Below are 16,331 nucleotides of genomic sequence, written 5' to 3' on the forward strand. Positions count from 1 at the left end.
ATCGCAGCGGCCAGGAGGGATGACTGGAGTCACACCTTTGTCCTGTGGGGGCAGGAGGAAACTCATTCCCGTCTGGTTAAATGCTGGGCATGTATACAGGATAAATCGGATTTACCTGGAATGGCAACACAGCGGGTGTCCCCTGGGCCGCGCGCAACAATTTCTCCCTTCTTGGGGGGACCCGGTGGCTGTGTTATCCATACTCTACCCGAGTCCTCGGTCTCGGGGGGTTCAGTGGTTTCCAAGTCAGGCGATGGGGAGTGTGCCAGATGGCGGGACAATGGGGACCCCCCTTGGCCAGTTGGCCATGTGTTTAATTGGTCAACGGCCTGCTGAAGGACACTTAGCCACCCCTGCAGAGTGCAAGAGGGTGTCAGTGCGAATTTTTTCCTTGATTTGGCCATTCATTCTTTCAATTAAGCCCGATGCCTGGGGGTGGTGGGGTATGTGGAACAGCCACGCGATCCCCGCCTCAGCCGCCCAGGTCTGGGCTTTGGTCCCAGCGAAATGTGAGCCCGAATCGGATTGTACCTCCCATGGGACCCCATGGATAGAGGAGAGGTGCTGCAATCCTCTGATGGTGCCATTCTGGTCAGCCCTCTCACAGGGCACTGCCATCAGGACACCCGAGTATGTGTCATCCATCGTGAGGACATACTGCTTCTTATTCTGTCGTGGGAGCGGTCCAATATAGTCGATTTGCCATACCCGACCCGCTCCCGTGCCGCGATGGATATGGCCTGGTAGCCCTGTGGCTTGACCTGCTGGCCGATGGGGCAGTTAGCTACAGAGGTTTTGCATTGGTCGAGTGTCAAGGCGACACCGAATTGTTCAGCCCAGCGTCGCGTGCCATTGGCCCCTAAGTGGCCACCTTTGCGGCGTGCCCATGCAGCTAGTGCCCTGGGGTCTGTGTGCCCACACAGCTAGTGCCCTGGGGTCTGTGTGCCCACACAGCTAGTGCCCTGGGGTCTGTGTGCCCACACAGCTAGTGCACTGGGGTCTGTGTGCCCACGCAGCTAGTGCCCTGGGGTCTGTGTGCCCACGCAGCTAGTGCCCTGGGGTCTGTGTGCCCACACAGCTAGTGCCCTGGGGTCTGTGTGCCCACGCAGCTAGTGCCCTGGGGTCTGTGTGCCCACACAGCTAGTGCCCTGGGGTCTGTGTGCCCACGCAGCTAGTGCCCTGGGGTCTGTGTGCCCACGCAGCTAGTGCCCTGGGGTCTGTGTGCCCACACAGCTAGTGCCCTGGGGTCTGTGTGCCCACACAGCTCGTGCCCTGGGGTCTGTGTGCCCATACAACTAGTGCCCTGGGGTCTGTGTGCCCACACAGCTAGTGCCCTGGGGTCTGTGTGCCCATACAGCTAGTGCCCTGGGGTCTGTGTGCCCACACAGCTCGTGCCCTGGGGTCTGTGTGCCCATACAGCTAGTGCCCTGGGCTCTGTGTGCCCACACAGCTAGTGCCCTGGGGTCTGTGTGCCCACGCAGCTAGTGCCCTGGGGTCTGTGTGCCCACGCAGCTCGTGCCCTGGGGTCTGTGTGCCCACGCAGCTAGTGCCCTGGGGTCTGTGTGCCCACGCAGCTAGTGCCCTGGGGTCTGTGTGCCCACGCAGCTAGTGCCCTGGGGTCTGTGTGCCCACGCAGCTAGTGCCCTGGGGTCTGTGTGCCCATACAGCTAGTGCCCTGGGGTCTGTGTGCCCACACAGCTAGTGCCCTGGGGTCTGTGTGCCCACGCAGCTCGTGCCCTGGGGTCTGTGTGCCCACGCAGCTCGTGCCCTGGGGTCTGTGTGCCCACGCAGCTACTGCCCTGGGGTCTGTGTGCCCACGCAGCTAGTGCCCTGGGGTCTGTGTGCCCACGCAGCTAGTGCCCTGGGGTCTGTGTGCCCACGCAGCTAGTGCCCTGGGGTCAGTGTGCCCACGCAGCTAGTGCCCTGGGGTCTGTGTGCCCACACAGCTAGTGCCCTGGGGTCTGTGTGCCCACACAGCTAGTGCCCTGGGGTCTGTGTGCCCACGCAGCTAGTGCCCTGGGGTCTGTGTGCCCACGCAGCTAGTGCCCTGGGGTCTGTGTGCCCACGCAGCTAGTGCCCTGGGGTCTGTGTGCCCACGCAGCTAGTGCACTGGGGTCTGTGTGCCCACGCAGCTAGTGCACTGGGGTCTGTGTGCCCACACAGCTAGTGCACTGGGGTCTGTGTGCCCACGCAGCTACTGCCCTGGGGTCTGTGTGCCCACACAGCTAGTGCCCTGGGGTCTGTGTGCCCACACAGCGAGTGCCCTGGGGTCTGTGTGCCCACGCAGCTAGTGCCCTGGGGTCTGTGTGCCCACGCAGCTAGTGCACTGGGGTCTGTGTGCCCACGCAGCTAGTGCCCTGGGGTCTGTGTGCCCACGCAGCTAGTGCCCTGGGGTCTGTGTGCCCACGCAGCTAGTGCCCTGGGGTCTGTGTGCCCACGCAGCTAGTGCCCTGGGGTCTGTGTGCCCACGCAGCTAGTGCACTGGGGTCTGTGTGCCCACGCAGCTAGTGCCCTGGGGTCTGTGTGCCCACGCAGCTAGTGCCCTGGGGTCTGTGTGCCCACGCAGCTAGTGCACTGGGGTCTGTGTGCCCACGCAGCTAGTGCCCTGGGGTCTGTGTGCCCACGCAGCTACTGCCCTGGGGTCTGTGTGCCCACGCAGCTAGTGCACTGGGGTCTGTGTGCCCACGCAGCTACTGCCCTGGGGTCTGTGTGCCCACGCAGCTACTGCCCTGGGGTCTGTGTGCCCACGCAGCTAGTGCCCTGGGGTCTGTGTGCCCACGCAGCTAGTGCCCTGGGGTCTGTGTGCCCACGCAGCTAGTGCACTGGGGTCTGTGTGCCCACGCAGCTACTGCCCTAGGGTCTGTGTGCCCACGCAGCTAGTGCCCTGGGGTCTGTGTGCCCACGCAGCTAGTGCACTGGGGTCTGTGTGCCCACGCAGCTAGTGCCCTGGGGTCTGTGTGCCCACGCAGCTAGTGCCCTGGGGTCTGTGTGCCCACGCAGCTAGTGCACTGGGTTCTGTGTGCCCACGCAGCTAGTGCACTGGGGTCTGTGTGCCCACGCAGCTAGTGCCCTGGGGTCGGTGTGCCCACACAGCTAGTGCCCTGGGGTCTGTGTGCCCACGCAGCTAGTGCCCTGGGGTCTGTGTGCCCACGCAGCTAGTGCCCTGGGGTCTGTGTCAGAGCTGGAAGTGGTGCCAGATGATATTTGGGCAGCCTGGTCCACAGCGGCGTTAAATGTTGCCTCTTCGTTATCTTTTCAGGTATGGGCATCCACATGGTGCACAGAAATTTTTCTGTGGGTAGCCTGGTCCCAAATGAAATGCCAGTGGTGCTGTCCCCAGAGAGGATGCCCGTGTATTCCCCACCCCATGTCTTGCCACCGGGCCATCCACACCGCAATGCCATTAGCTACTGCCCAGGAGTCAGTATAGATGTGGACTGGTCCAGTAGTGTTTTGGAGGGTGAGGGCTACTGGGTGCCAGCTCAGCAAGTTGACTGGAAGCCCCCTCCCCCTCTGTGGTCAAAATTTTGCCCATGGCGGTGAGAATATGAAGAGGGTAAGGGGTACGTGTAGAAGGGGTGGGCGAGGGGTAAGTGTAGCAAACTATGTAGACAGGACCAGGGAGAGGATACGTCATTGGGGAAGTGTAGGAGGACAGGGAAGAGGTAGCTAAATTAAGGTGCCAGACAGCATGTGGCCACCACAAAGAAGAGGAACCTTGCGACCACAAGACAATGTGTTCGGCAAAGTATTTTGAGCTATATACCTATTTTGAGTGTTTTGCTTGCATCCATACCCATTCCAAGTATTACGCTTGCGTCTATGCTTATTCCGAGTATTTCGCGTGCTTAGCTATGCAATAGCCAATCAATTGATGAATTTGATTCGGTAACCATATTTGCGAATGTAGTACCCTGCTTTTGGGTATAAGTATGACCTTTGTAAACCCACAAATTGGGAGTTGGCTACCTTACGCCCGAAGTGCGTGGGGCTGCGAACCCCTCTCTGAATAAAAACCGTTTCAGAGGTAATTTCGTGTCTCTGGTGTTTTTCCTCAACTGAGCAGGTTAATAATTTCAGGTTGGCAATTTGGCGAGCCGAGCCAGGAGCCTAACGGCTGGCAGTTTGGGGATTCGGCGTAAGAGATCGGTGGGCAGGTACGAGCGGGTTGAGACGGAAGGGCCCTCCGAGAGATTTTTCTCGGTCTCTCTCTCTCCCTCTCTGACTCCCCGTTCCGACCCCTTCGGCTCCGGCTGACCATCCTACGGCCTCCACGGACCAAACGGAGAACCTCAGTTGGGAGACACGGATAACAGGTAAGACCTATGTAGAGTTTGGGGTTCGAGTCCCCTGGTTTAAGAAGTTGGGGTTAGAGGCCCTATGTAGAGTTTGGGGTTCGAGTCCCCTGGTTTAAGAAGTTGGGGTTAGAGGCCCTACGTAGAGTTTGGGGTTCGAGTCCCCTGGTTTAGGAAGCGGGGTTAGAGTCCCTGCGTGGGGTTTGGGGTTGGAAGCTCCGGAGCAATACATATTTAATTTGATTAAGGTCTGGTCCCAACATCTAACTGAAACCGCATCCTGCCTTAGACTGGTCGTTAAGAGCAGAAATCTGCCACACGAAGGTCAGGACACTGAAGTGGATGCGAGAGTAAGTTACCAAAATGGGCCAGACTCTAGATAAAACAGGACCAAATACTCCATTATGGAAAATGTGTAAAGAATTCCCTGAAAACGAGACAGATTTACGGAGACTGAGTGCGCGGATGAATAAGTTGGGGAATGAATTTAGGCCATTAGGGGGAACCTGGGATCTTGAGAAGTGTAAACGAGCAGAGAGACAGGTGTGGCAACAGAATATCTCACAGAAATGGAAAGATCTAATTACGCGTTGGTATACCGTGACCAGCAGACTTAATGAGCACTCCCGCCAGACCTCCTGGGAGGTGAATGAAAGAAATAGAAAGATACCCATCAATGATAGTGACGGAAAACCCAGGGGCTGGCCGGTACTGAAGGCCTGATGTGAAATCTATGATGAGCAGCGTAGGATTGATGATCATAATGTAAAACTTGGTGATAAAAGGCCGGCACCGGATATGACTGGGCTGCAGACCCTATTTGGCCCTAATGAGGACACTGAGGAGGAGGAGGAGCAGCAGGTCCCTTCGCCTGCGGGGGCTGCGGATCCCGTCCCGCCTGTACCTTCGGAACCTTCTGCTCCCCCTGTGCCCATGATCGTCCCCCTCCTATGCACTCCCGACCCCAAGTCCACGGTTCACCAACCCCATTGCAGCCCGTACCCGAGCTAAAACCAGGAAAGGGGACACAAGGTACTAAACCTGCGAGCCCTAAGAACCGCATGGCTCGTAAATGGACTACAAGACGGAACCTCTGTGTGGGTGACGGCCCATCGATAGACCCCCAAGGGGACGAGTTTGACCCCGACTCAGACTTTACCACCTCCAGTGATGATACTGACCCCGAGGATAATCCTGACGCAGCCCTTGCTCGAAAGTACCCCGATTGGCCCTACCCCACCAAAGATCTGGGTAGATCCAAGCCCCCCCCCCCCCCCCCCCGACAGATGCCAATGTGAGAGGTCCCCAGCCCTCGTCACAATCCAGCCCAGGCTGAGGATGCTGTGCAAAACCCCTTGACGGTTTCTGTGTACACCCCCTGGAAGCCCAATGAAATGCTGGTAGTGATGCAGGGCGCTCCGGACAGAAAGCAGAAACCAGTGGAGTTCATTGATTATTTGCTGAGTACTATTAAGATCTACAGGGCGACCCCGAGGGATCTTTTTAGTTTATGTTGTATGGCCCTCACCACTACTGAGGCAGAACAATGGCGGGCTAATCTGGGGGATAATGGCCCATTAGAAACCTGGGAGGATTTGGTACGGGAGGTTCCTGGTGGAAGGGAGCAAACGGAACGCGTCTGCCGAGCTCTCCGAAGGGCTTTGCAACAACCTTTAGATCTCATGATGGAGACCCGCCCGAAAAAGGAAGAGGACAGTCCTGACTTTTTTAACTTGTTTCTGCTCCACTTATGCCACTAATGCGGCGGATGTGGCATTTAACACTGGACAGCCCTCCCCACACTTCAGGGCCATCCTTATCCAGTGCCTCCCAGACGAGGTCTCGAAGGCCATAAAGACCCATACCTTAGACTGGGCTGACAAGACCAGAAGCCAGATGCGGCACCTGGTAACCCATTTCTGGGCACAGGGCAAATCTGCGCCGACTCTTGTTAAGCGAGAAATGATACAGTGCCCTCCCCGATGCTGACGGGGGAACAGGGTATCTGATGGAATCTGTGGTGTGTACCTGCGGGTGGGTAGATGACTATGGAAATGGGTATTACAAACATCCAGATGGATCATATGGACCTGCCCGTCCACCCTCTCCCAGGGGTCCCCAGCGCTTGCCCAACAGAATGCCACTGCCAACAGATTACTGTTTCGCTTGCGGCGAGAGGGGCCACTGGCGGCGGTATTGCCCCCGAACGACTGACCCCTGCCCTCCCCGTTTCCCTGCGCTGGCACCCTGGGATATGGGTCAACTTGGATCCCCACGGAATAGGCCCCCTTATACAACCGCCAACCCTTTCCGACAATGACGTGAGGCGGGCGAATGGGACTCTCAAGGCCATCCACACAACCTGCCGGTCCTCTCTCTGTCTGCAGAGGACGAACCAATTTTTCACCTCTGGGTCCATTCTGTACACATACCCTTCCTCCTTGATACCAGGGCCACCACTTCCACCCTGGACCGTGATATTTGCATTCGATACGCCTTCCCCCTTTCCGACTCTGGACTCCCCTTTCCGGGATTGTCAGCTCTGGTGCAGGAGTTCCAGATGACCGAAGAACTCCCCACTCGCTATAACCACCACGAGTCCCTTATCAGATTTGCGGTGACCCCCAACTTGGGCGTCAACCTGGCCGGAAGGGATATACTCTGTCGTTTCCATCCCACCGTTACCTGCACCAGTGATGGTCTCACCCTGACCGAACCTCCTACCCATTGGGTGTTCTGGCTTCACATTCCCCCACAATGGTGGGCGTTGGACCTCGCCTACCTCCCCTCCTGCTCACCAGTCGCCCTCGAGTCCCCATACACTCCCCATTTGACCCTGAAATTCCCAATTTCAGTCTTTGCCATTGTGACTGCAGAGGCAGGCATAGTCCTAGCCGCCCATGTCCCAGACTTCCTGTGGCAGCAGTCCCCTGGAATAAGCCCCCATATAACCCTCCGTGTAAACGAGGGTCATGCAGCTAAGGAATTGGGCCCCGCCGTCTTTAGGGTGCTGCAGCAGGCAGACCCTTCCCTGTCGGGAAACCCACAGGAAGTGGAAAGTGGTAGTATTCTTTTCTTCGACAAACAATGTGACACCTCAGGGACCCTGCACCACCATCAGCCTCCGACTGACCCCTGCTGCGAACCACCCACTGAGATATGGGCAACCTCCAAGACCAACGTAGGCCTTACCCCGGTAGCCCTCATCCAGATACAGGTAAAGCCCAACTCATGATTGCCCCGGATCCCGCAGTACCCTCTCAAAGCGGAAGCCGTTCAGGGTGTCCACCCGCTTATTACCTCCTTCGTAGAACAGGGCGTCCTGGTCCCCTGCCTTTCGCCCTGTAATACCCTGATCTTAGCAGTGCCAAAGCCCGGACTCCACGAGTGGCGCTTGGTGTAGGATTTAAGGGCAATTAATGACAATCCCTTCCCTGCATGCCGCCGTCCCCAACCCCGCAACCATTCTGGGCCAGATACCCGCCACTGCACGATGGTTCACCATTATAGATTTACAACACGCCTTCTTCTCCATACCCTTACCTGAGGATTCGCGCTACTTATTCGCCTTCACCTTCCATGGTCGCCAATACACCTGGACCCGACTTCCCCAGGGCTTTAGGGACTCCCCCACTATTTTCTCACAGACCCTTTGTGGCCAGCTGAAGGACTTCACCTTCCCCAAAAACTCAGCGCTCGTTGATGACCTGCTTTTGGCTAGCGACACTCAGCACGCCTGTGAGGAGGACACAAACCATCTCCTCCACGCCCTACATTCCCTGGGATACGTAATTCCTCTGAAAGGTGAAATGAACTCAGACACAGGTGAAGTTTTTAGGTGTCCTGCTTAGTGCCGCAGATCGAGCACTTACGGTTGACAGAACTCGACCCATAACCCAGACACCCCCTCCACAGACTCCAAAGCAAATGCGTAAATTCCTTGGGCTAGTGAACTTTTGCAGGCAGTGGATCCCTAACGCTGCATGTCTGACTAAGCTGCTCACCCCTTTAGCCTCTCCAAAGGCCCCTCCTCCCTTGATAATGGACGAGCACCAATCGGCCGCTTTTAACTCTCTTAAGGCCTCCCTTTCTGCCCCACCTGCACTGGGTCGGCCACTGAATGACGGGCCTTTTCAGCTCTACGTTTCCATTGTCGATTTATGTGCAACAGCTATTCTCACCCAGACACATGGGGACCAGCGGCGTCCGGTTGCCTATTATTCAGCACCGCTGGACCCGGTAGCCCAGGGATACCCCCCGTGCACTCAAATACTTCCTGCCGGTTACCTTATGGTCACCGCAGCATCCAACTTAACCCTACATCAACCAGTGACGGTCTACTCTTCCCATGCGGTAACTACCCTCCTAACCACGCACCAAACTCAACATCTCACTCAGGCGAGACTCAGCCACTATGTGATTGCTCTTATCCATAATCCGTTGCTGACGTTCACCTATTGTACCACACTTAACCCGGCTACCTTTGTGGATCACCCGCCCCACCTTCTATCCGAGCCTCCCCACTCCTGCGTAGACCGAAACCACTTCCTCATTTCCCCGCGGCCAGACCTCCAGGACATTGAGTTCGACAATCCGGACCTGATACTTGTGGACGGCTCGTCCTCTGTCTCCCCGGACGATGGCCGGCAATCAGGTTATGCCATTGTGACCCCACACACCACCTTGGAGACGGCAGCCTTCCACCCACCGGTCTCGGCCCAACAGGCTGAGCTTTTCCCCCTCACTCGCGCATGCATCCTCGCCTCGGGTCGGACAGCCAATATTTACACGGATTCACGCTACGCATTTGGGGTCACTCACGATTTTGGCACACTATGGGCGCAGCGGGGCTTCCAAACGTCGGCTGGCAAAAGCATTGCCTACATTGACAATTTGCTCCGAACCATCCATCTTCCCGGTACGCTTGCTATTATAAAATGTGCCACCCACTTATCCGATGACTCTCCCGTAAGTAAAGGCAATGACAGGGCAGACCTGGCAGCCAAGCGAGCCGCCTCCTCTAAAACAATAACTGTGGATTTGGCCCCACGCCTTCTGCCGGTTGATAGCCCAGGCATATCTGACAGCGCGCGATTACAGGGGGACGCCCCTGCAGCAGAGATTGATGTTTGGAAGAAACATGGTTGTATTATTAATAACGCAACGGGCCTCTGGCAGACCCCAGCAGGCCAGACTTGTATTCCTGATACTCTCCTGCCTGTCCTGGTCAACCGCCTCCAATCTGACACCCACCTCGGCACGGAGGGAATGTGTATTAAAAACATGGTGGTCCCCCAGTTTGAATGAGGCAGCGGAGAGACAGGCAAGGGGTTGTTTAATTTGCCATAAAGTAAACCCGGGTAAATCTATTAGATGTGATAAAGGGTGCACCCCAACCCCAGCAGGACCATTTGACACATTACAAATGGACTTTATTGAGTTACCTAAGGTGAATTGTCACAAGTACTGTTTAGTTATAATTGACGTCTTCAGTAAATGGATTGAAGCCTTCCCCACAACGAACAACAAGGCTTCCACGGTAGTGCGAATACTGCTGAAAGAAGTTATTCCTCGTTTTGGTATCCCACAAAGACTCTCCTCTGATAACGGCCCGCACTTCATTGGGAAAGTAAACAAAGAATCTGTGAAATACTAAAGATTGAACAACAATTCCACTGTCCCTATCACCCCCGAGCTGCAGGAATCGTGGAACGTGCACAAACGACTGTATGGCACTACAACCATTGTTTGCTATCCCCACCCCGCCAGTGTCTCCTCACTCTTTACCATTTTCCTGCACTGGGATCAACCCTTCCGATGTGCCCCCGCCAGCAAAACATTGCCTGAGGGAAAGAGGGTGGAATTCACCTATGACTCTTCCACGGCCCCTGTCGCGGACTGCCCATTTCCCCCGTCCATCAGTAAGCGGTCAAATCATGGACTCCTTCCATGGATGAGAAAAGATCTCTGGTGGGAGGGGAATCCCAAGCCCCCGAAGGGTGACCGAGTATATGAGAACTGCTACTTCGGAACAGGGTGGGGATGTTCAGACGTGTATGTCTCGAATAACGTCACCTGCCTCTCCAAGCCCTGTAGGAAAAGGGAGTGTCACCCCACCAAGGACCCCTTAGGGATCTCTTGCTCTTGCCATGAGACAAAGTGCCAGTCCCTGGCCCAGGGGGTGCAACTTCTTTGTGGGGAGGGGAACCACACCCACCTCCAAGTCAATGATCATGTATTCCTACGACCTGAATATCGCAGGGGTACCAAACGGGTGTACGCCTCTGCCGGTATAGGAGAATGGAGTGATGCCATACACCTAAAGGGTCAGGGTTGCACTGAGACCATGTATACCCTCCCGGGGTATTTTTTCTTCTATAACGGCATTGCTACCAACTTCCTGGAGTACCCTGACCCTTCCTCGGTGGCCTATGGCACCCTCCTCCCTACTGCGGTCCCTTGCCCCGGAACTTGGGGTCCCTCACGCCGCCCGCCTGGGAGGTACAAGAGAGAGGTCTCCCAGGAATTTTGTGCAGATTACAAGTCCTGACCACCCTAACCGCAGGTCAGGTGGCCGGATACGGGGCAGCTGGCTTTTTCTCTTTGGGGGCATCAGGAGCCGCTATGGCGGCCCACAATCTGAACTATCTGGCCTGTGGTCTCATGAGCCTCGGGAACGCCACCAGGGGAGCATTAAGACGATGCTACTGCCAACATAACGCGGTATATCAACAAAATAGATGAACAGTTAGGATCCATCAAGGAAGGAACAGGTTGGGCAGGATGGTGGGACTGGGGACTAAGTGCGTGGAACGACTGGTTGATCAATGGGGCTATTTACGCGCTGACGGCCATTATAGGGATTTTTGTCTGTATCGCCATTGTCAAATGTGTCCTGAACCACATGATGGCCTCGTTAGGGGACCTGCTGCCGGCTAAGCCGCTGATGGTAGTACGGGCAACCATCGAGGCCACCGAACTCCTCGAACCTGCACCAGAGGATTTTCACGATATTGATGAGTGATCATTTCATGATCACAGGAGGGAATGAGAATGTGAAGAGGGTAAGGGGTACGTGTAGAAGGGGTGGGCGAGGGGTAAGTGTAGCAAACTATGTAGACAGGACCAGGGAGAGGATACGTCATTGGGGAAGTGTAGGAGGACAGGGAAGAGGTAGCTAAAATAAGATGCCAGACAGCATGTGGCCACCACAAAGAAGAGGAACCTTGCGATCCATACCCATTCCAAGTATTACATTTGCGTCTATGCTTATTCCGAGTATTTCGCGTGTTTAGCTATGCAATAGCCAATCAATTGATGGATTTGAATCGGTAACCATATTTGCGAATGTAGTACCCTGCTTTTGGGTATAAGTATGACCTTTGTAAACCGACAAATTGGGAGTTGGCTACCTTATGCACGAAGTGAGTGGGGCTGCGAACTCCTCTCTGAATAAAAACTGTGTTGCCTTTAAGGCATTTGTTTAGTTTATTATATTTTCGCTTTAGTAATTCATTTGTTATAGTTTTCTAGTTAAAGTTAAGGTTGTTTAAAGTAAATTTGTTGTCTGTGATAGATCGCGGCATGCGATGACGTCACACCCGGTTATGCCGCGTCTTGTGGGAAAATACCGGTTTGGAGAAACGGGAAGGGGGTGGGGGGGGCTTATGTGTATGCAGGATCAGCGCGAGAAAAGTTTTCTTTCTACGCACTAGAAACATTAGAGAAGCAACGCCGTAAGTTCATAAGATAATCGATATGTTGAATTAAAAATGTTAACGCTGATTCTGTTAGAAGTAATGATGGTTGATAAAGTTTATGTTTTTTGTTATTTAAAGAGTTGCGGATAGTTTGTGTTGAAGTGTATTTAAAGCCAGTCGATGGCGTAGGTAGATTCTGACTGTATGTTGCACTTTAATGTAAATATAGTTGTTGTAGTTTTACTTTTGCAAGTATTTATGATGTAAATGTGATGTCAAGAATGAAACAAATACTGTATATATTTTGTATAGTTTTAACAACAGTTTTCACCGTACGTTAATGTGGAAGAGTGAACAGTAAACAGTTAATCTTACTGGGACCGCCCCATTGACTGGTTTATGCTTGGTGTTTAGTTCAGAGTTCTTTTACACCTGTGCGAGAACACTACACTGAAAAGGCGACATTACCAGGTGTTTTCAAGTGCTACAATGGCATCACGATCCAGCATCAAGTCGTTGCCATCCAGCGACAGGGGCAGTAGGGCATCAACAAGTAAGGCTGCCCGTGCAAGAGCTAAGGCAGAAGCCACCAAGGTGCAAGTGTTGTACACCGAACAAGAAGCAAAATTGAAAAAGGAAGCGGCTGCCAGAGAAGCCGAAAACCAAAAGGAAGCGGCTGCCAGAGAAGCCGAAAACCAAAAGGAAGCGGCTGCCAGAAAACCAGTTGGAAAAGGTAGGGATAGCGTCAGCGTTAGAAGTGCTGACACTACACCGAGAAGCAGAAGCTGCCAGGGTGGAAGCAGAGATAATAGAAAGTGCTGAAGAAATGCATGTTCTGGATGACGTAAAATCTACTTCAGTAAGGACCAGATTGGAACGCACAAGCAACTATGTCCGATCTCCAATGAACTTGAAGATTCGTTCTTCCTCTCCATACTTATATGCTAACATCCCACCTCAGGAGGAGACTCAGAGAGGCCCAATTGCATCTCATCCATCCGAGGAAGACAATTTACCCTTGCAACTCCGCGATGAATTCAAGAATGAAAGGGCTGATGACAAGTACTTCTTGACACCAAACTTACCAGATTTGGCGAGAGGAGAGGCAAAGGCTGAATTCAGAACAGCAAATTCCATAACAAATGTACACCCTCAGTCATATACCCGCAGACATATTCCCCCAGCCAGCATGCCACTTGCAGTTGAACCCATGGCACAGTATTTAGCACGACGAGATCTCGTCACTTCAGGGCTGTATCAGTTTGACGATAAACCTGAAAATTACCGTGCATGGTACTCCTCATTCGCCAACACTATCCACGGAGTCCAGCTCGGAGCAACCCAAGAGTTGGATCTTATGACGAAATGGCTGGGAAAAGAATCATGCGAACAGGTGAGACGCATACGTTCAGTGTACATTAACAACCCCAAGCTAGCCTTACATGGGAGAGACTTCGGGAGTGCTATGCGGCCCCTGAAATTATTGAAACGGCACTATTTCGACGTCTGGAAAATTTTCCTAAGGTGTCAGCCAAGGACCACACTAAGTTAAGAGAGCTCGGAGATTTACTCATGGAGATTCAAGGTGCCAAAGAAGATGGCTATTTAACTGGTCTGTCATACCTAGATACTTCATACGGGATTAGACAAATCGTGGACAAACTTCCATTTGGGCTGCAGGAAAGGTGGGTGTCTGTTGGCTCAGAGTACAAGGAAGAGAACGATGGTCGATTTCCTCCCTTTGAGTATTTCACTAGGTTTGTGTGCAAGGAGGCGAAGAAGCGAAACGACCCTAGCCTCATGGGTCCAGGAAGCAGTACAATTTACACCAAGCCAGTTAAATCCACTTCGAATAATTTCAACATTAATAAATCTGTCTCAGTGTGTAAAACTGAAGCCTTTACAACTAACAATGACCCTAGCAAGAATTGTCCATTGCACAACAAATCCCACCCCCTCAAAAAATGCAGAACGTTTAGGAAAAAACCCCTTGAAGAGAGGATGGCCCTTCTCAAGGAGAAAAAAATATGTTTTAAATGCTGTTCCTCTACCTCTCACCTTGCTAGAGAGTGTACGATCTCCGTGAAGTGCCCGGAATGTAATAGCACTAATCACGATGGGGCCATGCATCCTGGCCCGTTACCACAAACTGACAACGCTCCTTCACCCCCACAACAGGACGGCGGGGAGGGAGAGGCTCACTCCAGGACAACTGTTGTCAGCTCGAGCTGCACAGAAGTTTGCGGTCAAGCTCAGTCAAGCCGTTCTTGTTCAAAGATCTGCCTCACTAAGGTGTACCCTAAGGGAGCCAAAGACAAGGCCATCAAAGCCTATGTAATTCTGGACGATCAGAGCAATCGCTCACTAGTCAGACCAGAGTTCTTTGACTTGTTCAACATTGAGAGTAATCAGTTCCCATACCACCTTAGAACTTGCTCAGGCAGTGTGGAAACATATGGAAGGAAGGCAGAAGGCTTCCAGCTCGAGTTGCTGGATGGTAAAGTTGTCATCTGTCTCCCTCCACTCTTAGAGTGCAATGAAATTTTGAATAACCGCACTGAGATCCCGACGCCAAGTGTAGTGCAGCACCAGCCACATCTCCACCACGTCGCCAAGCACATCCCAGAACTGGACCCAAAAGCAGAAATACTCCTGCTATTAGAAAGAGACGTTCTCCAGGTGCACAAGGTCAGGCAGCAGGTCAATGGACCACACGATGCCCCCTTTGCCCAACGTCTGGATCTGGGCTGGGTGGTGATAGGAGAGGTGTGCCTTGGCAAAGTACACAAACCGACAGTTAACACACTCAAGACCAATGTGCTAGAGAGTGGCCGCCATTCAATTTTTCAACCCTGCACAAGTTTCATGTGTATCAAGGAAGCACGATAAGGCTTTAACAAATGTAAAGTAACCGACAAGACACTGGGACAGTCAGTCTTCACTCAAACTGAGCATGATAATAAACTTGCTCCATCAGCACAAGACGCCATTTTCTTAAAAATAATGGACACCAAGGTCTTCAGAGATGAAGCAAATAATTGGGTTGCCCCACTACCTTTCAGAGAACCACGCCAGCGCTTGCCAAACAACAAAGAGCAGGCAGTCAAGCGGTTCACGTCCTTGCAAAAAACCCTGAAAAGGAAACCTAAGATGCAGCAACAATACGTAGCATTTATGGAGAAGATCTTCGCTAATGGACATGCTGAAGTAGCCCCACCACTGAGAGAAGGTGAGGAGTGCTGGTACCTCCCAACGTTTGGGGTTTACCACCCACAAAAGCCCAGTCAGATCAGGGTGGTCTTTGACTCCAGTGCTCAGTGCGCTGGTATCTCCCTTAATGACGTGCTCCTTACAGGCCCCAACCTTAACAATACCCTTCTCGGGGTCCTGATGCGCTACCGGAAGGAGAAGGGCACAATCTTAGCGGACATCCAGCAGATGTTCCATAGCTTCTTAGTACAGGAGGACCATCGCAATTTCCTCCGTTTCTTATGGTACAAATGTAACTTAACTCGCACTGTGGACGAATTGGCCCAGGCAAAGGATGTCATCTTTAAAGCAACTCAAAGAGCAGCTTTTGCAAGGGAGTTTTTGGCTCTCCAAGCTAATAAACCAATACCAAAGGACAGCCCTTTGAGGAAATTCAACCCGATCCTGAAGAACGATATAATTTGCATTGGAGGCTGGTTAATACACTCTCAACTTCCAGCTGCAGAAAAGAGGCCAGTAATCCTGCCCAAAGACAGCCATGTGTCCTTACTGCTCACTCACCATCACTATGAACAGGTAAAGCATCAGGGCTGTCACCTGACGGAAGGAGCAATAAGGGCAGCGGGACTGTGGATCTTGGGAGGTAAAACACTGATCAATTCAGCACTTCACTAATGTGTAACCTGCAGGAAACTGCGAGGGAAGATGGAAGCTCAACGTATGGCGGACCTCCCACCAGAACACCTCGAGGTCTGTCCTCCTTTTACATATGTGGGGCTCGATGTATTTGGTCCCTGGACTATCACTACTAGATGCACCAGAGGAGGACAAGCGGTGGGCCATCATGTTCAGCTGCATGAGTTCAAGAGCGGTACACATTGAGGTCATCGAATCTTTGGATACATCCAGCTGCATTAATGCTCTCAGGCGCTTCTTTGCGCTAAGAGGCCCTGCAAAACAGTTAAGGTCTGATTGCGGCACAAACTTTGTTGGAGCGTCTAAGGAGTTGGGAATGGACAAAACGGTGCAAAGGTACCTCAGTCAGCAGGGATGCAACTGGGAGTTTTAACACACCAGACGCCTCTCACATGGGAGGCGCATGGGAGCGGATGATTGGTATCGCCAG

General features: G+C 53.2%; 1 protein-coding gene across 3 annotated transcripts in view; it reads left to right on the forward strand.

The window, feature by feature from the left end:
- Window positions 1–16,331, forward strand: part of LOC140737396 (flavin-containing monooxygenase 5-like) — a 114,863-nt gene that overhangs the window by 13,341 nt on the left and 85,191 nt on the right. The window contains exon 2 of one of the 3 annotated variants that reach the window (XM_073063879.1): window positions 4,081–4,316. The exons of the other annotated variants lie outside the window; for them this stretch is intronic. The gene's annotated coding sequence lies outside the window, so the exon portion shown is untranslated. The remainder of the gene's footprint in view (window positions 1–4,080; window positions 4,317–16,331) is intronic. 3 annotated transcript variants of the gene reach the window in all.

The sequence above is a fragment of the Hemitrygon akajei genome, chromosome 12 (genome assembly GCF_048418815.1).
Source record: "Hemitrygon akajei chromosome 12, sHemAka1.3, whole genome shotgun sequence".
NCBI classification, from domain to species: domain Eukaryota; kingdom Metazoa; phylum Chordata; class Chondrichthyes; order Myliobatiformes; family Dasyatidae; genus Hemitrygon; species Hemitrygon akajei.